This window comes from Nanorana parkeri, unplaced genomic scaffold (assembly GCF_000935625.1).
Source record: "Nanorana parkeri isolate BGI_ZX_2015 unplaced genomic scaffold, ASM93562v1 scaffold650, whole genome shotgun sequence".
NCBI classification, from domain to species: Eukaryota; Metazoa; Chordata; class Amphibia; order Anura; family Dicroglossidae; genus Nanorana; species Nanorana parkeri.
In genome coordinates, this window is record NW_017306918.1 from 155,393 (window position 1) to 164,634 (window position 9,242).

At 40.9% G+C, this 9,242-nt stretch overlaps 1 protein-coding gene across 1 annotated transcript in view; it reads left to right on the plus strand.

The window, feature by feature from the left end:
- Nucleotides 1–9,242, plus strand: part of HEATR1 (HEAT repeat containing 1) — a 205,382-nt gene that overhangs the window by 138,984 nt on the left and 57,156 nt on the right. The gene's annotated exons all lie outside the window — the stretch shown is intronic.

Here is a 9,242-nt window from a genome sequence, read left to right on the forward strand (position 1 = left end):
AGGATCGGTGGTGGGCTCTGCGGGGTCTATGGTGGGCAGAGCCCATTACGGATCCTGCACAGCCCCCCTAAGACCCTGCAGACTGCAGGGCCTCGGGGGCTGTGCAGGATCTGTGGGGGCTCTGCAGGCTCTCGGGGCTGTGTAGGATCTGTTGTGGGCTCTGCCCACCATGGACCTCGCAGAGCTCACCACAAATCCTGCAAAGCCCCCCTGAGACCACAGCTTTCCTGCTACGCTAATAGCGGAACATGTAAAAAGCTGGATACAGCATGTGCACTGTATCCAGCGGCTGGCAGGTTACGTAAAAACTATTAAACAGGAAGGGGTGGGGTAAATTTAGTGGGGGGTGGGGCATCCGTGTTTTGCCTTGCCTAGGGCAGCCCCAAACCAGAATACACCACTGATCCCAGGAGCTCACAATGGAGGTGAAAAGCTCAGCTATAGATGAGGGCAGATCTATAAGGGAGCATCCAACCGGATCGTTGCAGGACTTCCAGGAATGGGGCTGTTCTGAGTCACACACATGTGTATGGAATGCTATGGCGACACGTTTTTCGTGGCCATGCCTCTTTCTCAAGCCACAGTGGGAACTAGGGAATCTCAATCCACAATGGGAACTAGGGAAAGGTACTGTTGAGCGCTTGAATTTATACCCATATTACTAGGCGGAGTCTTTTTCTGATATTTTTCCTTATTTTTACATATGTATGAACTTGCAAACACAAAATTGCCTATTTCAACACAGCAAAGGAACTTTTTTCACAATTTGAAATAGAAAAACTTATAAGATAAAAAAGATATATGAAATATAAAGCACTTTTTACATTTTTGCTGTGTGATTCCACAGCAGTAATATACTTTCTTACTAAGTGCACCCACACATATTAGTCACCGGGTTACATACAAGTTAGGGACTTTAGGTTTGTACTTAAGTTGAATTTGTATGCAAGTCAGAACAGGTAAATTTTTTTAAGTGTTAACTCCAGCCAAAAAAACATTTTTTAGTTTTGGATAGCATAGTGAAGGGTCACGGTTCTTTTGCTGTCTGTTCCTGTTGTTCAGAAGATTATAATATAATTAAAAACATTTTTTATTTAAAATGACACAGCATATTTTATAAACTTAATTTTTTATTTGTTTGCATTTTTTAATTTTTATTTAACTTTTTCTTTACTTTTTGACATTTTTTTGTCTTAATTAAATTTTTTAATTTTTAAAAACTTTTTTATTGTTTGTATTTTAATGCTGGGAGCCATAGTCAGCCTGCTATTGGATATTTAAAATTGCAATAGCCAATAGCAGGCTGGCTATTGCATCTGCCCACTGCCTGCTGTCAATCAGCAGATGAGGGGCCTGAAGCCGAAAGTTCTCTTTCGGCTCCCCCCATGCTGATAGCAGACAGTGGGCGGGTGCAATAGCCAGCATGCTATTGGCTATTGCATTTTACAATATCCAATAGCAGGCTGGGTATGGCTCCCAGCCTGCAATGAAGAGTAAGCAGGGGGGCGGGGCAGAGGAGCCGTGGCCTGACCAGGAGACCGGAGGATCGTCTGGACCATGGAAGCCGACGGAACGGCTGAAGAGGAAGCCGGCACATCAGCGGAGGTACGCGGGGCATCGGCGGTATGCAGCGGTCTGTGTCCCCGCTGCCTCCGACAACACAGGCGCGGAGAGCAGCGGGGATTTGAAAGACACAGACGGCTGCCGGTACATTTAGGAGAACTGTGGACCCCGTTCGTAAGTACGGATTGTCCGTAAGTCGGACGTCCGTAACCCGGGGACTGCCTGTATTGTTTTTTAGTGGACAGATAGGGCTATATATTTATATCACATATGTGTGCCTAACGCCTCACTTAGTATGAATACCATATAAAAAAAAGGAAAAAACGTAAATAAACTTTTCCCCGATTTTGGTTATTATATTTTTTAAATAGCACAGCTAAAAATAATTCATTAAAATAAATTAGGGCTGGTAATGATTAAAATTTTCGTGTTCGATTAATCACATTTTTTAAAATCGATTCATTTCGATTAATTATAACGCACATACAAATCCAACTACATTGGCCTATACACATATACAGCACAGCAATGAAGTAATAAAATGAACTAGGATCACACTCATCCAGCACGTTATTAATCTCACGTGCCCCACTCAATATGCCAGCCGCTTGAGTGGGGCAACTCAGAATAATAACGTGCTGGATTACAAATGTATTTACATAGTATAATAAAACAGCAAAGCCCTAAGGGTGATTTAAACATAAGTATTAGCTTAATATTTGAAGTAGCAGCACCTGTCCATTCCATTTCATGTAAGGACCTGATTGCAACATAATATCAGTAAATTTCAATTTGTTCTGGGGCAGAACAAAATTTTGCGCCCACCCCGATGATATGTGGGGGACATATCGTAATTGAACTACAAATCCTAGCATACCCTTATTGTCCCCCTACACCCCCAAAATATTACCCAGTGAACTACAAGCTCCAGCATGCCCTCATTGTCCCTGTACGCCCCCAAATATCACCCAGGGAATAGTAAGCTGATTGGCAGGCTCCTGTCCTCCTTCTGTGCAGGGGAGCCCGGATGCCTGTGGGGAAGGAGCCTGCCAATAAACAGGTTATCATGGCAAGTGGGCCATGATATTTTTTATTTTAATCGTTTTTTTCTTATTTTTTACTTTTTTATTTATTTAATTATTTTTATCAAATTTTTTCATTTAACTTTATCGCTATCACACAGGAGCTAACAATCCTCTGTGTGATGGCATTTGGAGGTGACAGGTTCTCTTTATTGAACCTGTCCCCCCTCTCACAGGAGTTCCAGCACAGTGCTGTGCTAGAACTCCTGTCTTGGAGGTAAGACTGCTCTCCCCTCTCACTGTTTACACGGAGCAGCAGGGTTATCAGGGATCACAACCTGAAAAAAGCAATTTCAGGGAGGTGCACTTCTCATTTCAGGGAGGTGCCCTCTGCCACCACCACCCCACCCACCCCCATCCGCTGGGAGGAATGGGGGGGGGGGGGAGAGCACCCCCCTGAAATGATGACAGCACAGGAAGCAATAGCTTCTTTGCTATCTGCAGGGTTTTGTTTTTTTTAGGATTCTGACAGCTGCTGCCATCGGAATAAAAAAGAAAAACCCAGCATAGGAATGCATAGCTAGATTCCTATTCGCTATTTCACTTTGCAATAGCAAACTAGCTATTGCACCCGCCCTCTGCTGTTGTCAATCACTAGAAGGGGACCTGATGGAGAACTTCAGGTCCCCCTCTGCTGATTGACTGACTGACGGCGGCCGGCAGCTCCCGATGTCAGAAGAAAAAAAAAACAGTGAGGAGAGAGACTCGGCGACAGGGGGAGGTGGGAGCCTGGACGGAGCCAGTGAGGAGAGAGGTAGGTGCAGGGGGAGGAAGACGACTAGCTGCAGTCTTATTACAAGTGATCTCGGCGACATCAGCTTCCCCACATTACATTTAGTCCTTGTGCAAAGCAGGACTAAATGTAGAAAGCAACTTACTGCCCACCGGGATTCCACACCGCTGCAGCCTTTCGCCGGGTCTCACTTGATGGGGGGGGCCCAGCTGTGCGGCTGCCCCCCATCCCCAGTTGTTACGCCACTTGCCAGTGCATACCCTTGGTCAACAAAATTTAAAAAAACTAGTGTGGCTGAATCTGACAGTAAAACAAGACATCAATGAGGAAAAGCTGGCATTTAAAAAGTGCAAGACAAACAAATATTTTTTCTAGAACATCCACTGGGACGAGGACACCACACCCCTAGATTCGATATATACCAACAGAAAATTTGATGGGGCTTTTAAGGTGTCTATTAGGGAATGTTGGGGAACAAAGCTAAACATATTATCGCAATATAGTGGGTATTCATTATTGTAAAATATTTTTTATTTCATAATCAAAATACAGGTGAAACTCGAATAATTTAGAATATCGTGCAAAAGTTCATTTATTTCACTAATGCAACTTAAAAGGTGAAACTAATATATGAGATAGACTCGTTACATGCAAATCAAGATAGTTCAAGTCGTGATTTGTCATAATTGTGATGATTATGGCTTACAGCTCATGAAAACCCCAAATCCACAATCTCAGAAAATTAGAATATTGTGAAAAGGTGCAATATTCTAGGCTCAAAGTGTCCCACTCTAATCGGCTAATTAAGCCATAACAACTGCAAAGGGTTTCTGAGCCAAATTTTGCATCTAATTTGGAAACCAAGGACCCAGAGTATGAAGGGAGGATGGAGAGGCACACACTGCAAGATGCTTGAAGTCCAGTGTGAAGTTTCCACAGTCTATCTTGATTTGGGGAGCCATGTCATCTGCTGGTGTTGGTCCACTGTGCTTCATTAAGTCCATTGTCAACGCAGCCGTCTACCAGGAGATTTTGGAGCACTTCATGCTTCCTTCCGCAGACGAGCTCTATGGGGATGCTGACTTCATTTTCCAGCAGGACTTGGCCCTTGCCCACACTGCCAAAAGCACCAAAACCTGGTTCAATGACCGTGGGATTACTGTGCTTGATTGGCCAGCAAACTCGCCTGACCTGAACCCCATAGAGAATCTAAGGGGCATTGCCAAGCGAAAAAATGAGAGACATGAGACCGAACAATGCAGAAGAGCTGAAGGCCGCTATTGAAGCATCCTGGTCTTCCATAACACCTCAGCAGTGCCACAGGCTTATAGCTTCCATGCCACGCCGCATTGAGGCAGTAATTGCTGCAAAAGGGGCCCAAACCAAGTACTGAGTACATATGCATGCTTATACTTTTCAGAGGTCCAATATTGTTCTATGTACAATCCTTGTTTTATTGATTGCATGTAGTATTCTAATTTTCTGAGATTGTGGATTTGGGGTTTTCAGGAGCCGTAAGCCATAATCATCACAATTATGACAAATCATGGCTCGAACTATCTTGCTTTGCATGTAATGAGTCTATCTCATATATTAGTTTCACCTTTTAAGTTGCATTAGTGAAATAAATGAACTTTTGCACGATATTCTAATTATTAGAGTTTCACATGTACAGGTAAAAACATATCCAGTCATCTTAAAAATTGCAGAGATAGACAGATTGAAACATAATACCTCCCTGGATTCCCTACTGATAGTATGCGTATTCTCAATATAATCCATTATTTATATCATAAATTCTAGGGATGCACCGATACCGATACAAGCCGCCGATACCGAGTATTTGCATGAGTACTCGTGCAAATACTCCAAAACATAAAACGAATTCGGCCTTAAAGTGGTATCGGTGCATCCCTAATAAATTCCATAGATCAATGTCTTCAAATTTAAAAAAATAGGTCATCTGTGATTCTGCACTCATTCCAGCCTTCTACGCGTTTCGCCGAAGCTTCAACAGGAAGTTTTTGGAGGTAGCCTATGGTATTCACATGCATATAATAATAAACATAAATAATTCTTACTAACATTTTTAAAAGTCTACATTTACCATATATATACCCCAACTGCATACATACCATGTTTGAAATTTTTGTGGCAAATGAGTCTGCATTTCTGGAACAACTCTAATCAACCAGGATAGAGAGAGGATGGAGAAAGCACATAGTCGGCAGAGCAGAGGAGACATCATGCCTATTCTGGAGTTCCTATAACAGTTATAATATAATACCTATTGCAACCAAATATAAATTTTCCCTAATCATCTTCCAGGACAGCAACCTGAGAGATGATTGGTTCCACCTTCTACAAGTCATTTACAGATATTTTCTGACAATTCAACAGTGGCTTATCTAAATCATCAGGGTGGTACAAGGTCACAGCCCCTGTTGAAAATTGCTCAGGAGATTTTTCTCTGGGCAGAGCCGAGAGTGCTTTCCATCTCGGCGATCCACATAAGAGGGGTTCACAATTTTACTGCAGATTTCCTAAGCAGGAGTCCCATACGGCAAAACGAATGGGAATTGCACCCCGAGGTATTTGCACAGATTGTCTAATTATGGGATCAGCCAGAGATAGATTTATTTGCTACCAGAGAAAACCGAAAGACTCAGGAGTTCTTCTCCTTGGGCAGGGAACAGGGCTCCAGAGGAGTGGATGCGCTGGCACAGGACTGATGCGTTCCCTCCACTGGTCCTGATTCCCCAGGTGTTGCAGAAATTGAGACGCTCAAAGTGTGCTCTCATTCTGTTGGCTCCCTTTTGGCCAAAGAGGACATGGTTCTCAACAGAGGTACGAGGGGAAGGGGAGGGGCTTTTAACTGTTTTGCTAATTGTGTTTCCTGTAGAAGGTGGAACCAATCATCTCTCAGGTTGCTGTCCTGGAAGATTCCTAGAAATTACTGTTACCGGTAAGTCTAACGGAACATATTTATTACATATGTAATAGTCCAAATCAATAGTTCTCTCAACACAAATAAACAATCAATATAAAGTGGGGTCATACCCATAGATTAGGGGAAAACCAAAATTTTCCATCCATATCTATAACATCATCCAGACTTGGAAACAAAACATCTTCATTATATCCAAAAGCAAAAGTATCTTGTATCATTACCATCTCAAGTATCCAAATATATCTTAATGAGTACAAAGATATCCAAATATCTCTCTCATAGTGATCCTTATGGGCATATGGTTTTACACATTCATTAAAAAATAACTTAAAAATCCATTTTGGAACTACTACTTTTGTCCAGTTATCGATAACTATACTTAAATATAGGATAATAATGTGAGAGAAGCTTTAACAAGCTGCTGTATACACTAATGTAGACAAGCACATAATTGGATCTAATGTACTACTGTTTACCACAACAGTAGAAAAAATCTTTTAATTGTATTTTAATATTTTTATTGAGACTTACAATGTACAGATTCCACACTGATTTGATTATTTCTGCATTGTCTCAGTGAGGAAGTCAATGAGAAATATTGTGACCTTGACAAATCATTAATTTTTGGGAGAGGTTTATCCGGTCAAATCAATAAAACTGCCAATGATTTTCAGGGGTGAAACACACACCCTTCTTCAGGACTACAGGACTAACAAAAGCACAGTGTTTAATATAAGCTGAAACATTGCCATCCTTATTTTTATACATATAAAGCACAGTTTATATACTGTATATAAATTAATTGTATAATATAATTGGTGTAATATACACTTGCAAAATGTTTTATGATTCACCATTAGCTGTAATCAAGGAATCTCAAATATGTAATATTAAGGATGACACTGGTTATTGATACAGTAGGTAAAATATAAATAATAAAATCAATAAAAGATCATGTGTATGTATAAGGACATTACATGGTTTCTACAATCAAAAACTGCATATAAGAAACAAATTAACCTGCATCTGCCAACATTAGAAATATAGATAGATTAAATGCTTCTGCAGCAGTATTTATAATAAAACTTCTATATACTGTGTAGAGCATTTTTGCAGTCATATGTATCCTAATGCCAAACACATCATAGTATCATAATGTTAAAAAGGGAACTAACAAATTTCTCAAATGCTAAGTCTGTATTGGATCCATCTCCACAAGTTATATAACTTGGAAACTGCTTGTAAAAGTGAGAGTATGTGTCAGCCTAAACATAAGGAGCACACATACCTTAGAACAATGCATATAAGCTGACAGACTCAGGGCAGTAATACCTAGAGAAGCCTGTGTTAAATAAGTGATATCAATAACACTAAACAATGGGAAATAAGATGTGACCAGAAGATATAGAGGATGATGCTCTGTGTTAACTTTATGCTTTGAAAGAAAAGTTCTCCTGGAGGGTATAAACAGTGGAAAGCATTGGGAATTGGTCTGTTGCTCTCCAATTTAAATGAAAAAAAAAAGCACCATAACAGAGGAGGCATTGGTGCCTTGGATGGCAAGGGAGGCAGCTGAGGGGATCTGTCAGTATGAATGCATCAGCCCTCTGACGGGAGGGAGTGGTCCCCAAGAGAGTTAGAATAGTCTGTGGGCACTGAATGACAGGGCGAATGGACAAAGGAATGAGTCACTCCCCCTTGTGTCAAAAGAGGCAGAGTGTGTCACCTCCAATATGGTGGTTGAGTGGAAATCCCCAGGGAGTGTGGGTGGAGAGCAGGATGGACCATTGATTTTGATAGACCGGTGGTGTATGACCTAGTGTCAACATAGAGGGAGCTGTTCGCAGCAGAGCGTTGATGACTAGAATGTGTACCGGAGTTCCAACAAATAACCAGATCAAGACCTAAATATAGTTAAATAAATGTGATGAAATATAGTGTAAATTTGTCTACAGGGTGATAAATGCGCAATACACTATACGGAGTGTGTAGAAATACGATTTCAAGTTTACTGTAGTAAAAAAAAGTTTTTTGCCTGAAGGGGTGGTAGTTGGTAGTAACATTTAATTTTATATATCTCAATATTAGTAGTATATTGAGATATGTAATATAAAATGTCAACACTAACTATATGAAAGGGGAGGTGATGGTCGATGAAGTGAATGTACAGCTTTTTGTGATGTAATGTTAATAAAATTGTTTTCTAAAAAATTGTTGATAATATTATGTGCCAAACCATAGTATGGACATTTTATGTAGTGGGGACGTGGCACTGCTAGGACAGTTTTTGCATTTGTCATATTTCTAAAGAATCTTTTGTGAAAACTTTTTAATCCATCATGACATTACACACTATGACGTACAGTATTTTTTGTAATACATTTAGTAGTATGTTCATCTTTATTTATTTGTAACATAGGGATCTCTTCATTACTGCTATAACCCTCCCCGATCTTCTCATGTTTTACCCACCAGTGGTATCTGACCACTCTGTGACATATCTGCTCCATTTTTATTTAACATTGGGGGGGGGGGGGGGGATTTTCCCCCTTTTTATTTTTATTTTTTTTGAGGTAGCAATACATAGAGAGCAAGCAATAGTGTAGGTGCTATTCGTATACAATCCCACAAAAGGAGAGGACGTTAAATGCAGCTCCCATATTCTGGCGGACAGAGATGGAAGAGTTTAGCTGGTCATTATAATAAGCCATAAACTCTTCGCTAGGCAGAAGAACGTAGGGCAGACCACCATAGGCAGCAAGCCCTAGAATATGTTGACTATTAACATGTATTAAATGCACGGCTTTCTAGGTAAACAGAGAGGGTAATAGTAGGATGTGTGAGAGGTGAAGAAAATAAATGAGAAAAAAAGGGGTGCGGGGGGGGGGGGGGGGGTGGGGGTGGTTGGAACAAG